The following is a 17,795-nucleotide window of genomic DNA, read 5'->3' as shown; positions in this document are numbered from 1 at the left end:
CCTAATTGCAGTATACATACACATGGCATCAGCATATAACATGTCACATAAATTATCTCTACACTCTCTCCGTCCCGACATTCGTCGTAGCCATAACAGCTCTTGCCACACATAACAGGCTATAGCATAACTATATCGTCATTTGCATCATACTAACATTTATTTCAGGCCTCGTACTATCTAATTCTCAACATGCAACATTGGGGCATACACAGTCTCATACTTCTAAACATGAAGCTAGTAGTAGAATCTCTTACCTGGAGATCTACTTGTCGAGTCCTAACCGCGAGGCAGTACGCTTTCCAAGCGACGAAGTCCTAACTGTTTAATAAGTCAAAATTCGTAAATAGGTCGCCAACGACCAACGGTTCAAGACTCAATTGAAATAACTTACCCTAGAAGGAGGTTGCAGTGCTCGAGCCCCTACTGAAGAAATCCCGCGCTGCAGCAATTTCTTGGTCCAAGACGTCCCTTGAGGAAAATAATTTAATTTAGACCCAAATTAATTTAACTAACGTCCGAGCATGGAGTCTTACCGGAAAAACCACAATAATTAATTAGATTACCAAAATTTAGGTGGATGGAGCCAAATTAGTCCTGGCGGCTCGGCTGGAAGAAGACAGGACCGGCTCGGCTTGGGCAGACGCGGCTCGGCTCGGTACAGGAAGCTACGCGGGCGGCTCGGCTTGCAACAGGGAGGAGATGCGGCTCGGCTCGCGTCAGCAAGGAGGCGCGGCTCGGCTTGCAGTGCAGGCGGCGCGGCGCGGCTTGCACGCGGGGAGAGCTAGGCACGTGTGGGCACGGGCGCGGGTTCGGTTTCGGGTTCGGGCGAGCGGGCGCGGGGCGGTTCCGGGTTCGGGTTCGGCGGCTGGAGGCGCGCGAGGCTTAGCTGCTGGATTTCAGTCGGCGCGACGGCTGGCCGGCGAACGTTCCGGCTGCGCTGCGTCGGATCTAAGCGGCGCGGCGTGGCTGGGCGTGTGAACGACGGCGTTGCGGACACGGCTTGGCTGAGGAATCGGCTGCGGCTCCTCAGCGTTGGATCGGGGCGTCGCGACGCGGCTGGCTGCCCTTCCTCAGATCGACGCGGCGCGGCTGGTTCCGGCGGCAAACACGGCTGGCGTGCGTAGCTGATCCTCGGCGTGCGGTGGCTTGACTTGGTTTGCTGTCTCCGGCGCGGCTGGGCGTGTGGCGTGGGTAGACGGCTAGGGTTTCGGCGACGGCGGCGGCGGCTTAAATGCTTTCTTTCTTCTTTTCTTTTTTTTTTTTTTTGATTTTCTTATGCGCGTCCCGAGGCTGCTTTAAAGAGAGAATTTATCTTTTTTTTTTTTTTTCCAATTCCTTTAATTAATTAGAAAATAACCACCTCCTATATCTCCAAATCTTTTGGAATTTACCTAATTAACCCCCAACTAGTCCCCACATTCCTCCCTTAACCAACCAACCTTAGTTTTATAAAACTTCCCCAATTATTTCCAAAAATACTTATTATCATAAACCAAATAAAGATTCTCAACCTTAATTACTCGAGAAATAAAATGACAAGGTTCTTCCAATAAGTTTAAAATTCCCATAACCACACTTAATATTAATATTATTAGTGGTCCAAAATAACAAGGGAAACCGAAAAATGTTGGGCGTTACAAAGCACATCATCACGCGACGAAAATTCACTAAAGTGACAAGAATGGTAGTTGGAGTTGTTGTGACTTGACAAAGTTACTTTTGGTGCTGAGAATAGAAGCTTCTTGCCCAAAGTAGCCTATAAAAGGACTTTAACCCTACCATGTAAAGTGTCTGGTCTGAATGGACCAAAATCTAAAGAGTTTCATGAGAGCCAGTAGAAAAGACTAACCTTTCTTCCTTCTGTGAATGATTTCTATCCTCTTCTCCGGTTAACTATAAGTGAGAGATTATAGAAAACTAGATAGAGAACCATCATCTTCTTCCTCCTAACTTGTAAAAGAGCCAGACATTCTGTGGGCCTCACCTATCTTACTTTCCATTTTGTACTTTCATTATAATGTATTCGTCTTTATATTGTAAGTGGCCGAATGCCTATATTCATCAATACATTGGATATTTATCCCTTTTCTATCTTTCATGTCTTTACTGTTCATTTGTCAAAGTGTTATAAATAGTTTAGGTTCGTGATAAGTTCTTGATAAGAAGTCTAACTTATAAGGTTTTTCGTGTTAGTTGAGCTTTACTCCCATCGCTTGGCCAGCGTTTGTTGCAACTACTCAAGAGAATAAGTAGTCAGGATATAGCTTACGCGAACAGAATGGAGTTTGGAGACGAACTCCATCCTAGCGATTAAACCTCCATCATTTGTGTCCCAAAAGGAGAACAAGTGTGGTAACTTCGCACCGAGAGGTTGTCACCTTTAAAAGAGAGGTAATATGAGTCTTATAAGTAACAACTTCTAGATAGCAATCACTTAATTAAACATCATCATTTTCATTCTAAGGTGCGAGCAAGTCTGGCGTTTAAGGCACTGAGAGGTGTTCACTTTAATTAAAAGATAGTTAACTGATTGCTATTGCATCAAGGACTAACGCATAGTTTAACCGCTTACAACGCAAAGACCTTCCTTCCACCTTCTTAACGCAAGTTAATGCATTTTCCATATTCTCACCATTCCATGCCACCTTTCATAGAATATCGATATTAGACTTAGTACATAGAGATACTTTTACTTTCTACTGTATGCCACCTAGATGAAGAGTAAGCTTTATAACTAAGATTTGACATAAATTGTGAGGCCTTGATCGCGTATTACCAACGCGATAAAGACCCTGTGTCAAGGACACTGAACGAAGAGATTCCTGATCAAAGAATATGTATCGCGAAAGGAGTATGCAAAATGAGAGGATCCTTGCAGAGATATCAATTCGGATAAGTGTATAGGACATTTTGCGAGGGAACGTGCAAAGGAAAAGAAGAGGATGCGGGAATAAATGCTTAAGTCTAATTTCCATCGCGATTAGGCAAGTGACGCGATAAGATCGAGTAAGCTGGAGAGGAAGAAGCATGCGTTGGATGCCAATAGTTAGGCATCTAGCATAGTAACGCGAGAGGAAGTGCCCACGCCTAAGGAAAGAGGCGAGGAAGTGTTTTGTCAAGATGACTTGACCACTCGCTAAGAGGAAGTAAATGTCTTCTTCTTTCTGAGAAGATAGGAGGGTCAGACGATCAAAAGAGTTTGGCTTCCCAAAGAGATAAAGTGTACGTTCCAAGAGAAAGTCTAATCACCGCTGAAGGATAGCCCATATGTCGAGCTTGGGTTGGCTACAAGGCACAACGAGTCGGTAAAGAGACATGTGTAAAGTGTTGAAATGACCCTTGGAATTTGAAGGTCACTATAAAAAGGGACGAATAGCTAAGTAGGAAAAAGGAGTTATTCGAAAAAGCTAGATTTTCAGATAAAATTGAAGAAAGGAGATCCTGAATACTAAACAGCTGGTCGAGGGAATCGCTAAGTGAGAAGAGACATCCAAAATCAGAGAAGGAAGAGGTCAATGCTAAGTATATTCGTGAGTGACAAACAAGAATCAACATGATTGCTAAACTGTCATTTGTCGCTGATTCTTTTCCGCATTTGTTTATAAGTATCTTTGTAACAATGTTGTTCTTTTGTATCTCTTATAAGTAGAATATCTGTGAATCTTCCATCCAACAAAGGAAAAGCATTATGAATGACTTCCATAAATAGTTAATATTGTGTTTGTAAATATGATACGTGGAAAAGGTATTATGTTGACAATCATCTAAATGTATTCCTTCATCAATGCTATTTGTATGATATTGTTACTGCTGTGATATCAAGTAAGTTGGGGAACTAACCTTTCTATATATTGTTTGTAATGGTTGTTTATTGAGAGAAGATTAGATCTACCACAAGAGGCTCGTGTAAATCCTAGGTAACTTGCATGACGCTGGTTAAATGCAAACCCCAGGTCAACAAAGGGAGATTCCTAAGTTTCAGAACGGGTTTGTCGCGAATTGCTCTAGCGTATTACATTGTAGTGCTCGCTATTGGAATGATGTAGATGAGATGCTGATGGAGTGTAACTCCCAGGTATAAGAATGTGAATGTGGGGAGACACTGTTGGATATCTCAAGTAACTCGTGTGATACTAGCAAGAGTGAATACCGGGTTAGCAATGGAAGATTCCCAGGTCTCTCAATAACCTTACGTCGATGATTATCATACAATTTATGAGTCGTTGAGTAGTTATTTAAATTGTGATGGTTACACAATTTATATTAACAGTTCGCTACGTCAAACTTCATGTGTTATGACTTACTGTTTACTTTGTCATGGATTTCTTGTGACTGTTTCCCAAAAGGTTTTCTCAAACCCATCACTCACTAAGTCCGTTTTATTTATGTTTTAAGTTTCCTCTCCCCAGGTTGCCAGGTGTTGATGCCAGGTAGAGGATGAATCTTAAGTGTTCTAGCCTAGTTAAGTGCGGCATGACAACCGTGTCATCTTATCTCGCATCTAAAGAGTTGGTTGGTAAGCGCATGGCTTCTTAGCATAAATGACTCAACTCAGTAGGAAGGTAAGATCAATACCTAGACGGGTAAGGCCAAGTCAGGGAAGCCAGAGTACCAACGAGCTAAGTAAGGGAAGGAATAGCCCTAAATGCAGTCCGCTAAGAGAGGTGGTTAGGCGATCGAGGAGGACTAAATTGTGCTTTTACACCTCTAGGTACATACTGCTATGAGCAATGTTTAGTGTCGTAGAGAGAATAGGGTTATTAAGGATCGCCCTCGAGTTGGGATGTTGATGAATCAAGGGGAAAGGGTTGAAGAAAGGGATCTTGGATTCCCAAAGACCTCGACGCGAGGAGCTACACCTTGGAGGCAAAGAGATAACAAGATGCATTGCTACCCGATGAGGTGACCAAATCAGATATCAAGTTGAAAAGTTGTGCTAGGCGAAGAGAGGCCTAAAAATTATATTTAAGTCTTCTTGTAAGGAAAATTCTAAGTTCTATTTGAACCTTGTAAAAGTAAGTTAATAAAGAAAAGTTTTGTACTTATCCCGCTGCATTATCTCGTGTTTGTCGTGTAAGTAGTTAAAAGGTATTGTTAAGCTAAGTATTTAAAGACCTGACGATAAGGCTATGCTAATGGCATTTAAATTGATGGTTTCTGTTGTTGTGTTAAGAAAGCTTGGAGTTTTGGTTGTAAAAGAAAATTTGTTTCACTTACTATGCGTTCAACGTTACTATGCAGTGTGGTAAGTGTTAAGGGTCTAGGCGGCACGCCTCCACTGGGTTGCGGTAAGCAACCTTTGGGGCTAGATGTGACAGAAAATCCTTGAATATGACCCTGGCTTATCCAGGAAATTTATCATTTCTCTTACCCTTGAGCAAGCGAGAGGAAAACTTGTACTACATATTTATCATTTGTGAATCAGCAACGCATTGGTAGGAAGCATCTTTTATCGCATAATCCTATCCTAATTGCCTACTAAGTCAACCACTTAGAACTTACATGACATTACCATGAACAAATGTTGCAACACATGCATAACATCTACAACCATTTAGTAAGCCTTTTAAGTAGTTATGTTTTATCTCTCACACTTCTCGCTCACATCCCGCACATTTCAAACTTTCACTAAAGGTTTCGAGATTAAATTTTTGCTCTTTTAAGTCCGTTGGGGTGTTTTTATGCATGTTTAGGAAGCCTTTTAGGTACTTATGTATCATCTCGCATACATCTCGCACAAATCTTGCAAATTCCAAACTTTCATTATGCATTTTGAAATCAAATTTTTACTCCTCATAAGTCATTTGAAATACTCAGTAAGGGACCCATTACTAGTATAAAATACTCAGTAAGGGACCCATTACTAGTCCCACTAGGTGCCTGTTAACTTCCTATTAGAGTCCTGAAAATGGTACCCAAAAATTGGCACGTTCCCGAACACGTGCAACATGCGCTCCCGTAGGAACGGAATCTGGTCTTCGGTGTCTCGGGGGAGCACCTAGGACATACTGGTCTGTAGCGAACCCGGAGGAAACACTAAGACAATCGGGCTGCGAGGATCCCGTCGAATCACTCGAATTATATCTATATCCATGCTAGACTGACGGTCCTGTCGGACTACGCAGTTCTAAATAGGTGGTGATCCCGAAGGACACCCATGCAGGTACGACTCTAATAGGCTAAGCTAACAGGTACCCTAACCGTAACATACATATATATAACATCATCATGAAATCATATCAGTCTAATCATCATATCACATCTCATCACAAAAGTCCAAACATAAAGCCATAACTAGCCGTCAACACATTAAACCATGCTATCATATCAAATCACATCATCAGTCACGTCATGCCCTCATTAATTAACATATCATTATGCAGTCTAGTCCTCAAGTGCATAACTAGGAATGCATGCGGTCTCATGATTCTAGTCGTAGAGCTAGTAGTAGAAATCTCTTACCTGGAGATTTGCTCGACGAGTCCTAACAGCAAGAAAATGCGCTTTCCAAGCAGCGAGGTCATAAATGTTTAATAACGCCACTTTTCATGATCAATTCACCAAACGACTCAAAACCCAAAAATGTAGTTGAGATGACTTACCCTAGGTCGAGGTTGCAATGCTTGAGCTCTTACTGAAGAAATCCAACGCTCCAAAGTCGATTGGTCCAAGATGTTCCTTAAGAGAAATAATTTAATTTAATCTAAATTAAATTATTTAGGTTAAAAATTCAAGTCTTGGCTGGGTATGCTAAAAACCCATTTGACTTACCAAAATAGGTGCAAAGGACCGGAAGAAGCTAGGTGGCTTCAAAAGGCTTGACGGCTCGGCTGGAAGGAAGGAGATGCGGTGCAGCTCGGCTTGGGCACAGGCGCAGCTCGGCTCGGCTCGGGCGCAAGCGCGGCTTGGCTCGGGCGTAGGCACGGCTCGGCTCGGGCGCGAATGGATGCGTCTCGGCTAGCGGATGGATGCGGCTCGGCTAGCGGATGGATGCGAGTCGCCCGAGTTTACGCGGAGCGGAGACGCAGTCGGGTACGGCTGTGCGGCTCGGGTTACGGAGGCGCAGGGCGATGGAGCTTCGCGGGCTTCGACGACCGACGCGCGGCGGTGTGGCTGATCGGGCGGCTGGCGACGGCTGGTTTCGCGACGGCAGCTGGCGGAAGAATCGACTGGCGAGACACAGGTCGACTTCCGATCCGCGACGATTGTCGGCTAAAGAGACGCTCGATTGAGGGCGACGGCTGGGCTGAGTGGCGGTGCGGGTCCGACGACCGGTTAGCTCGGGACGGTTGGCTGGAGGGCGACGGATGGAGGCGGCGCGCAGGCTGTGGTCGGCGGTGATGGCGGCGCGGCTAGGGTTTCCAACAATAAAAAGAAAATTAGGGTTAGCCTCCCTTTTTCTTCTCTTTTGTTTGTTTGTTTTTTTTTTTTTTTTTTTTTTTGAAGAAGATGATGGGTTTTTATGGTGCACGGGTCCCTAGGCCTTATTTAAACACCAATTAACCCCACCTTCTCTCTCCTCCCCCAAATCTCACCAAAAATCTCCATTTTCTCTCTTTTAATTAATTCTTTCTTTCTTTTCCCAAATAAGACTCCCAATATCTTAAATTTTCAAAATCATCAAATCACAACACTCCCTTTCATAAATATATATTCTTTTCCAAATAAAATATCACATTAACTTAACTCAATTATTTTATCTTCAACAAACAACCTTACCAAATTTAACTATCCAATTAGAGAAATTATTTTATCCTCGAACTTAAATAATTACTCCACCAAAAAATTCATTAAAACAACGTCCAAGGTTTCAATAACTAAGCTTAAGATGACAAAATTAGATTCCAAATTGTTGGGGCGTTACACAAAGGCACCTATTATCTCGTATGGACGACATGTGGGGTTTCGTACATATGACTGATGATGAGCGACAGAACTTTTGTAGAGTCCTCTTATGAGACATCTCCTGATAGTTTATGTCCTTCACTTGGACTATGTTATTGATTGTTCTTTGTTTTCTTATTTTAGCAAAAAAAAAAAAAATTGTATGTACAGTACTTGGATCCCTTGTATGATTTCTAACTTGTTTATGCATATGTTTTTTTTTCCCTTCTACATCCCTTCAATTCGGTTTAAAATGTTTCTTTCAAATGAAGGCAAATAGTAACAATTCGAGCAATATGTCGTTCAAGTGTTACGTAATAAGTAATTTAATTAATGAAGATAAATATGGACGCATGCATTAACCACGTAATTAAATATGTTAAAAAAAATGTACGACTCTATCGCTAATTATAAATACGCAATAACTAGTTTGTATTTGTAAAAAATGACTTAAAATAAAATTAGTACAATTTATTAACAAATTATTTCGAAATTGGTCAACTGTGTTTACTAATTTAATCACATTAAACATAGAAAAAAAACAATATGCAATAAGAGGGGTTCAACGTTTTCGTAATAAAAAATATGCAATAATAATTTATTTGGTATATGTACAATATAATGTGAATTTAAAAAAATAATAAGTAAAAATATATATAAATATTCATAACCCTACCCACATAACCCTTCCTCCAAACACATCTTATCATAAAATCCTCATAAACCTACCCACATAACCCTTTCCCCAAACACATCTTATTTATAACACTATCATAACCATTCCCATATAACCCTTATCCTAAACACCTCTTATCATAAAACTACATTTCTAAACTCTTCCCTCAAACAAGGGTATGATAAAACTAAGTTTATCATAACACTAGCTTAATCATAACATTAACCCTTCCCCCAAACGCACCCTTAGGTTTTGCTATTTCTTGTACATGGTCGTTTAGATTTGGTTACCTAAATTTAAACGACGTAAAAAAAAAAGAAGAGGAAAAGAAGAAAGATATAGAATAGAAAGAAATCTCAGTGGAAAAAAAAAAAAAAAGGAAGACGAAGAAAGAAATTGCAGCGAAGAGAAGAAGAAAGACAGAAGGGCAAATCTGGAATATTTAAAAAATGGTTAACTTCATGGGATTTGTTTCACAGGCCGTAAATAGTTTGGTGTTTTATTACGTTTATGAAAGTTACCCTTTTATTTATTTAATTCTTTTTTATTTTTATAGCATTAATTATTGCTTCATTAGTATTTCTCATCTTGATTATTGCTTCTTTAATATTTTTTTCATCTTGCTTATTGCTTCTTTAATATATTCTTGTCTTTTATATGTTATTTAATGCTCTCCCCCTTCTTTTATGGTTAATTTAATATGTTATTACTAATATTTGTTTAAATTTATTAACATTTTAAATTATTTTTCTTTCAAAACATCCGAGGACGAAATCTAAGAAATTTGGGGGTCCGATTTCCTAGAATTCTTGAGGTGAGGAAATCGATTCTTTGGAAGTCTGAGATCGTTCTCCAATATGTTTTTATTAAAATCTCAATGTGTTATTTTATGTTTACATAATTTGTTATGATACTTCTTTTACTCTTGTTTCTACTTATCTAAAATTTTCTATTAAGCCTTATTTTGTTTCCTATTTAAAATTTTCAACTCTTTATACTTAAAAAATTCTCCAAATTTTAAAATCTTTCCCAAGACATTTTTTTTTTCAAATCATTTAAAAAAAAAATCTTTTAAAGTTATAATTTTTTATGTTTTTCAAACGTTCAAAATTTAATATATGATTTCATAAAGTTTCTTAATCAACCTTTTCTAATAGCTTATACCATTTTTCTTAAACAAAATTCTACAACGGAATTTAGAAAACTTGGATGTCTGATTCCAGAATTCTTAAGGTGAGGGATCACATATTTGGGAGTCTAAGATTTGATACCAAGAAAAAATGATTTTAATTTATCTTTTAAAAAAATCACTTTAATAGAAGACTATTCCTATGATGGATTTTGAGAAATTGTACTAATTTTTCATTTTCTTGAGGTGAGAAGATCTTCTTCAATATAGTCTAATTAATAAAATGCTCTTCACTTATTTTATGAGATCATTGCTTCAAATATTGGAGTAACGAGGGGTAAAATAAAACATTAGTTTTAAAAGAAATTAAAGAATATTTTCAATTCAAGATTTAAAATTTGGCCATCGTTTTCTAAACGGATGTTGTGAGATGCTAACACCTTCCTCACACACAAATGACTTCTGAACTCAACTCTAGTTTTCGATGACCATTTTTTTATTAATTTTTTTTAAAAAAATGTTTATTATATTTTGGTGTTCAATCACACCGTTAAAAAGGATTGGTGGTGACTCCTATTTTGTTTTAAAACTATACCATTTTAAGAACGTCAGTCGCTCCACGTCGTCTCGAACACGTGGCGACATCAAGAAAACATGTCCTACTTTAGAAAAAATTAGTGTTCCAATCATGAACCAACACTTCTATAGATTGAATTTGTTGTGAAATCTGTAAGAGTTGTACATCATGTATGCTGTGAAATCTGTACATAAATCGGTTGAATCTGTAATGAATATCATGGAATGAATATCATTGTAATTTTTGGGCATATGAATGTGGAAAACATATTTACTATTATATATAAATTATGAGTTTATGTATTTCGATTACGAGTTTTAGATTTGTGAATAAGTTCATGTCTAGCTTCCAAGTTTCTATGGAATACAATTCCAATTTATGTTTCTACGAAATACTAGTTCCAATTTATGAACAGATAATTTTGCCTTAATTTGGGGTTGTAATTTTTTAAATTTGATTCTTTTTTATAGTAGATCAGTAACTAAGTCTTACCACAAACTCTCATCCAAGCCAAATTCTATATTAATTTGGGTTATAATCAATTTGAAAACTACACCTTTTTTTTACAACATAATTTTTTTTTTTTTTGCAAAATTTTTTCATAGCAGAATTTATAAACCAATGGTCCATTTCAAATAGGTCACCTTAAATATTATACTATAAACACATAAAATATAATTTACAATTTTTATTTGATTATTCAACCACACTTGTTTTTTATGACTACAGACTAGAAAAAGAAAAAGGAACAAAGATTAAAAAAAATGACAAGCCAAAGGGACTCACAAATTTGATTACTAAAGAACTCTCTCCTAGTTGCAGGGTCTAATTTAGTGACTAACTTGTATACTCGACTTCTCGGTGTAAGCAATTTGGCTGATACACATTAATTGGGTGTGACATATTTCTTTACATCGACCACGCTTATGCAATTTGGGAGCTTCATCGACACTTAGAATCCTTTTTTCTTCGACCGACCTTTTCACTACTTTCGGAGGTAAGACAGTCATATGCATATAATCTTCACTTGTCTTTCAATCTAACCGATTCCCAACTAGGTTGACAGCCTCCAATATGTTGCCAACAAACCTTCATTGGTGTTATAATTAGCACATAAATTATAAACATTTATATTTCGATCTCGTGCTACAGCAATGGCATGTGGTAGTTGCTCAGCTTGAAACTCTTTGCAAATGCACTATTGAGTATGAAGATTCATGACCTCCTCCCTATCTAATTCTTTAACATGGAATTTGGTAACAGTCAATTGGATTGACCTTCATCGTCAAAGCTTGTTCTTGTTTCTTTTGTAGAACTAATTTGCCCATTTGGTCAATGTAGATGTCACTTTAATGTTGACGCTCCCAAAACCAACGTTGTAGAAAACCTCTCACATGTTCAAGAAATGAAGCAATAGGAAAATCCTTATGTTCTTTCAATATAGAATTCATGGGTTTTTTTATATTTGTTGTCATCATGTTATAGCGTCTTCCTGGACAGTGAACACGAGACCACCGTGCTATTCTAACGTCGTTTAAATATTTTTCTAAACCATTAGGAAATGCAAGAACACTTCTCTACGTTTCTAGAAACGTTGATTCATGATATGTTCTCGATGCATTGTAAAACAAAGTAGCTACCGTGTCATTCTTATACTTATCATTCAAATTTTAAGTTAAATGTTGGACACAAAGGCTATGAAATGTAGAGGGGAAAAGTGACGAAATATCCTTGGAGAAGCATGTTTTTCAATCTTTCACGAAGCTTAGATTAGGCACCTCTCCTATTGCGCCTTTCAATTTTTCTAAAAACCACTGTATTGGGGTATTTGTTTCTCTATCAACTACTGCAAAGGCAAGGGGATAAATTTGATTGTTACCATCTAAGCAAATGACAACTATCAACTGACCCCAATATTTGTTCTTAAGAAATGTTTCGTCCATGATTATGGTCAGTCTAATACAATTTAAGAATCCTCAAACACATTGACCAACAACCATAAAAAGATATTTGAAGAATTGATCATCTTCAAGTCCCATGTAAAACATTGTACCTAGAATTGTAAGTTTGAATACTTCACCAAATCTAAGCAATAGATTATATGACTCTTCAAGAGACTCTCACACTCGTTCATCTGCATTTTCTATAGCATGTCATGCTTTTTTGTAACTCATATTTATGCCATAATCTTGCTTCATGTTTTCTATGAAATCATGTGATGTGTATAGGAAAGTGACTCCCTTGAATTTGGACTTTATTAATTCTCCAACAACCCAAGATTTTGTTTGTCTATGGTCACAATTCAAAAACTCAAGAGAACACGAATGAACTTTTTGACATACTTTTAATCTTGAACATATTTGAATCCTTCAATCTCGCCACTCGCAATCTCCAACCACTGTTGTTATCAATGCATCTAACAAAAAGAACCTCTTTTGTAGACTTTTTTACTACAAACTGAAAAAAAAATTCATTGCCAAGACACTTAATCACATTGACAAATCTCTCTTGCAAAAAAATATTTGTCCTACATCCAACTACTCACTTGTAAAGCTTTCTTCGAACCAAACTTTTTTTTTTTTTTTTTTTTTGCTTTCAACTTTTGACTAGTGGAGTAGTGGTGAACTTTAGCTTTTCCTTTGCAATCTTTTGTAGAAGCATCTCCTGGTGGGATGTCAAATGATTCATTGTTCATCTCAACTGACTTCCATGTAAAGTATCATCTTTTGAATCATATGAATCATATCATTCCCATATAGCTGGAGTGGACCCTATCATGTTATCACACAAGCCAATCGAAACATCACCAACATGAACTTCATTCTCATCTAACATATCCATTACAATTGGAAAATGTGAGGATTTAAATTATGAACTTTGTTGCTCTCAGATACTGAATTGTAACACATGTTTAACCCTTTCTTACTTTGATTGCTTCTAGGCTCAAATGAGATGTATAAGCGAATGATAACTTGTAGAAATACAAGTTATTGTAGCCTCTATTATAGAATAGCGAGGCCAAAATGTAGAAGAAGTGTATCAAAATGCCATGATTATATTGAAAAGGCATAAGTATTTAGAAATACATTTTACATAAGCATCCATGCCTGTTTTTCCTCGTTTCAATATCTTAACGCAAGAATAAAAGCAAAAAAAGAGATTAGTGAATCGTAGAGGATATCAGACAAGAGCTATGCGAGAAGAGCTCGTCTGGCAAAGACAAATGCTAGGCGAGAAACTTCATTATTACACGAGGACGGTTCACTAGAAGACAAGAATGGTAGTTGGGGATGATGTGACTTGACAATGTCAGCTTTCGATGCTAACATGATCAAAAGAATAGAAGTTTCCTACTGAAAGTTGCCTATATAAAGGACCTTTCACCATCAAGAAAAGAAGGCCAAGGTGGCCAGTTGTGTGAAAAGTCATATGCTGATCTCCGGCAAATAATTAGAGAGTAACGGAAAGGAGTAGCATTTCCGCCGTATGTAAAGAGATTCTTTCTTCTTCTCCAACCAAGCTTTGAGTGAGAGCTTAGAGTTTGAAGAAAAGAAAGCCAATTTCCCACTTCCTCTAACTTGTAAACATTTTTCCAGTCTAATTTCTTCCCATCTTTATATTCTTTGTAATATATGTTGTTCGTATTGTACAATGGCTGAAGGCCTACATTCTTTAATATATATTACATGTTTTTTTCAATCCATTCATCTTTTTACTGTTCATCCGTCAATGTGTTATTTGTAATTTAGTCTTGTGATAAGTTCTTAATAAGTTTCTTTGCTTATAGCTCTTATCACATTGGTTGAGCTATTTTCATCAACTGGTCAGTGCTTATTGCCAACTACCCGAGAGGGCAAGTAGCAACGATATGTGTTTGGAGACAAACTCCACCTTGACGAGATAACTTTCATCACTTGTACTCCAAAAGGAGGACAAGTGTGGGCAATAGGCACCGAGAGGTTGCTTTCCTTAATCGCAAAGCTCTATACGTTTTAATAAGTGAATCCTTCTAGATATATCTCACTTACCTAGGTTGAGTTGTTTGTACTCCGAAAGGAGGACAAGTGTAACGTTTAAAGACTCTGAAAGGAGCTCACCCTAATCATCAACTAGTTATGAAAGCCATATCGCATCAAGACTTGCAGGGTCTAATCGCCTAGTCATGCATAGACATTCCTTCATCCATTCTTCATACAAGTTAGTTCGCATCTCCATTTTGCATCCATCTAACTGCCCTTTACATAATCTCTAGAGTACATAAGTAGTTCTGTTTATATTCATTTGTTTGTTATTCTTTTATACCGCCTAATCGATGAGTAAATCCTAGAACTAATTGTTGATATCAATTCCCTATGTTCGACTCTGGATCATCCAAATAAATCTATTGTTTCACTTATACTTGGACAAGCAATAGGAAAACTTGTATACGACAAGAACTTAGCTTTAACATAATAAATAGAGACATTGGGAGCAATTTGCTTGCAATGATCATGTCTAAACGCATAATGAAGAGATTCACAAGAAGCATCTTGTATGCAATGATCTTGAATCAATGACATAGTATGAAGGATGAAGTATAATTTACCTCACTTAAGTTTGAAACCAACCAAGCAGGGGACCTCCAATGGATTTTCACTAAGAATATAAAACTTCAAATCAGAATAGTTTCTTAACTCAAATGGAGGAACTTCATTTTCCACTTTTATCTCATATATTCATCTAATCTTAATGTCGAACTCTGTAGGGTTAACTTTTGCAATGTCATATAATTCAACCAATAAATCTTTATGTATTATTTTTTTTACTCACAACGATGTCTTTTAATATGTTTCCTTCATATTTTCTTTGTCTCTCATCCCATACACCATCGTAACGCACTAAAATTCAAATATGTGACATCCTTAAACCACCTTAAACTTTTTAGTTCCTGCAGAAATTGATTTGAAGTTAGAAGTTGACATATCACATAAAACAAGTGTGTGACTTATTTGCGAGATTAAAAAAACGTAATTAAAAACTAAATCAAACATGCTTAGTCGCACCCTAAATAAGTATATTGACTAATTCGACATTGGGTATTTAAAGTTTGGAAGTTCGAGATGTATGCGAGATGAAAAAAGCAATAGCTAAAAACTCCCTAAACATGTAGAAAAGCACCCTAAAACATATAAGCACAAGTATGTAATTCATTTCATATTAAGTATTTAAACTTAAGAATTTGCGAGATGAAAAAAATAAGAAAAAACTTGCTAATAAGTTTGAAACAACTCTAGATCAACTTGGAACAATTAAAAGTTAAATTAGGTTTATACATTTAAGAACTAAATGTTCCATCAAGAGAGGAGGACATTATATAACATAGTTCGGGAGGATAAAAATAACAAAAAAAAAACCTAAAATTTAACGGATAACACGAAAACTTGATCAAGATTAGCTAAATATTCTGTAGAATGACAAGAGAGATTGAGAGAAAGGGAGTTTGGAAGAGGTTAGAGAGATTGAGAGGTTATATGGGTTTAAAGTTTAACAAACGATTTGTTTTTTTTTTTTTTTTTTTTACGTTGTGTTAAGGAGAAAGAGAAATTTTATTAAGGGCAAAATTGATTTTTTTTACTATGAATTTGTCCTAAAACTCCACTTTTTTTTTCAAAATCAATCCTAAAAGTCATAAACCCTTCCAAATTTGGCCTATTTTTTGCAGTTTCCCAAAATCATTGTATACAAATGATCGATCTTTTCATAGTGTAGAAAGTTAACCTAGCTTCAAAACTCAAACGTACCTTTAACATTTTATTTTAAAAAATTAAACCTATAATAGTTAGGTTATTTACCTTTGTATTTTGAATTTTAAACTATGTCTTAAAACCAAAACAAGAGTATTTTTATAGGAGAATTATTATAAATGAAAACACAATTAAAAATATTTACAAAATATAACAAAATTTCATATTTATGATAGACATTATCTGTGAGTGATAAATTTGAAATTTTGCTATATTTTGTAAATATTATATTTGAAAATACCCAATTCTATATATAAATACGTTATTTTGAAATTTTACTAAAATCTTAAATGTTTATTCAAAGATGTATAAAAACTGATGTGAAAAAAAAAGTAAAGATACCAATATAACTTTCCAAAAAATTTTTTTAAAAAAAAGCCTTTGAAATTTATGATACATTTTATATTGGTTCATGAGTATGTTGGGTCAAAGGTTTTTTTAAAAAAGAAAAAAAAAAATTGTATGTTTTTTATAGTTGGTTGTTGAGGTATTGTTTTAGCTGTGGTTTCGTAAAATCTCTGACTCATAAATGCAAAAGCAATAATGCATTAATGGTAATATTTAAGGCAGAATACCTTTCTTCTATAAGCTATATATACTCATAAATAAAAGCAACAATGCTTTAATGCTCATATAGGTTCCCCTTGAGGTTTAAAGAAGCAATTTCTGTCCCACTCTGTTAATTTAAGAGATACTCTTTAAATATATGGAGAGTAAATTAGATATGATAAAGGAGTTAGTTTTAGAAAATATAACGAACCGATTAAATATTTATATCGTATAAAACAATTATGAAAACGGAAAAAGCCCACAGCCTTACAATAGGTAATTTCAAAAATGTTTAGTCAACACCCGATTAATTGGCCACACACGCGCGAGTATTCTTCTTCTAATCAATCGTATACTAAAATCATAAGACACGATTGTGTAGTTCTTTTTTAACGATGGGAAAAAATGTTTCAAATTTAACGATTATGTTAAACATGCGAAACGATCATGTTGACCATGACAAACAATCGTCGATCATGGAAAACGTTTGTGTTGATTATGGTAAGTGATCGTGCAGTCCATTGTAAATGATCGTTAAAAATTTTAAATCTAACGATCGTGTTGACCATGGTAAACGATCGTTTATATCATATCAACACGATTGTGTGATTCTTTCTAAACGATAGGAAAAAATGTTTCAAATTTAAACGATTGTAAACTATCATTTAGAGATAATGTTAAATTTATATTTAAACAATTTTGATATTTTCAAATCTGAAGAAGATGAAGTAGCTTCAAATAATCTTGTCGAAAATGATAAATATGAAATAGAAGATTTAACAAAAGAATAAATCATTTAAAAATAGAAGAAAGAAAATATGGAAGAGAAGATGAAATCTAGAAGAGATGATGAATAAATTGCAAAGATAAAGAAGAAAGAGAATAGACGAATTGCCCGTAATATTCAAAAGAAAATATAAAAATTATGAAAATATATTACCGGCTTCACGGTTTTTTTTTAATTAGACGTATCGTAAATATTTTTTAAATTTTGTTACATTTATGTAAATTAACTTATGATAAGAGGGATAAGAACAAAAAATTATATTTCTTTTCTAGAAAAAAATATTTCTTCTCTAAAAAAAAGAAAGGCTAAACTTTTGAACAGTTAAAAATAAGTTTCGAAAATATTAAAAATACTTAAAATCGAAGTTAAAATATATTTTTATCATTAGTTTTTGAAGAATAATCTAA

Source organism: Cucumis melo, chromosome 9, assembly GCF_025177605.1.
Source record: "Cucumis melo cultivar AY chromosome 9, USDA_Cmelo_AY_1.0, whole genome shotgun sequence".
Lineage (NCBI taxonomy): Eukaryota > Viridiplantae > Streptophyta > Magnoliopsida > Cucurbitales > Cucurbitaceae > Cucumis > Cucumis melo.
The sequence above is the reverse complement of the archived record's forward strand: the minus strand, read 5'-3'. Positions refer to the sequence as shown.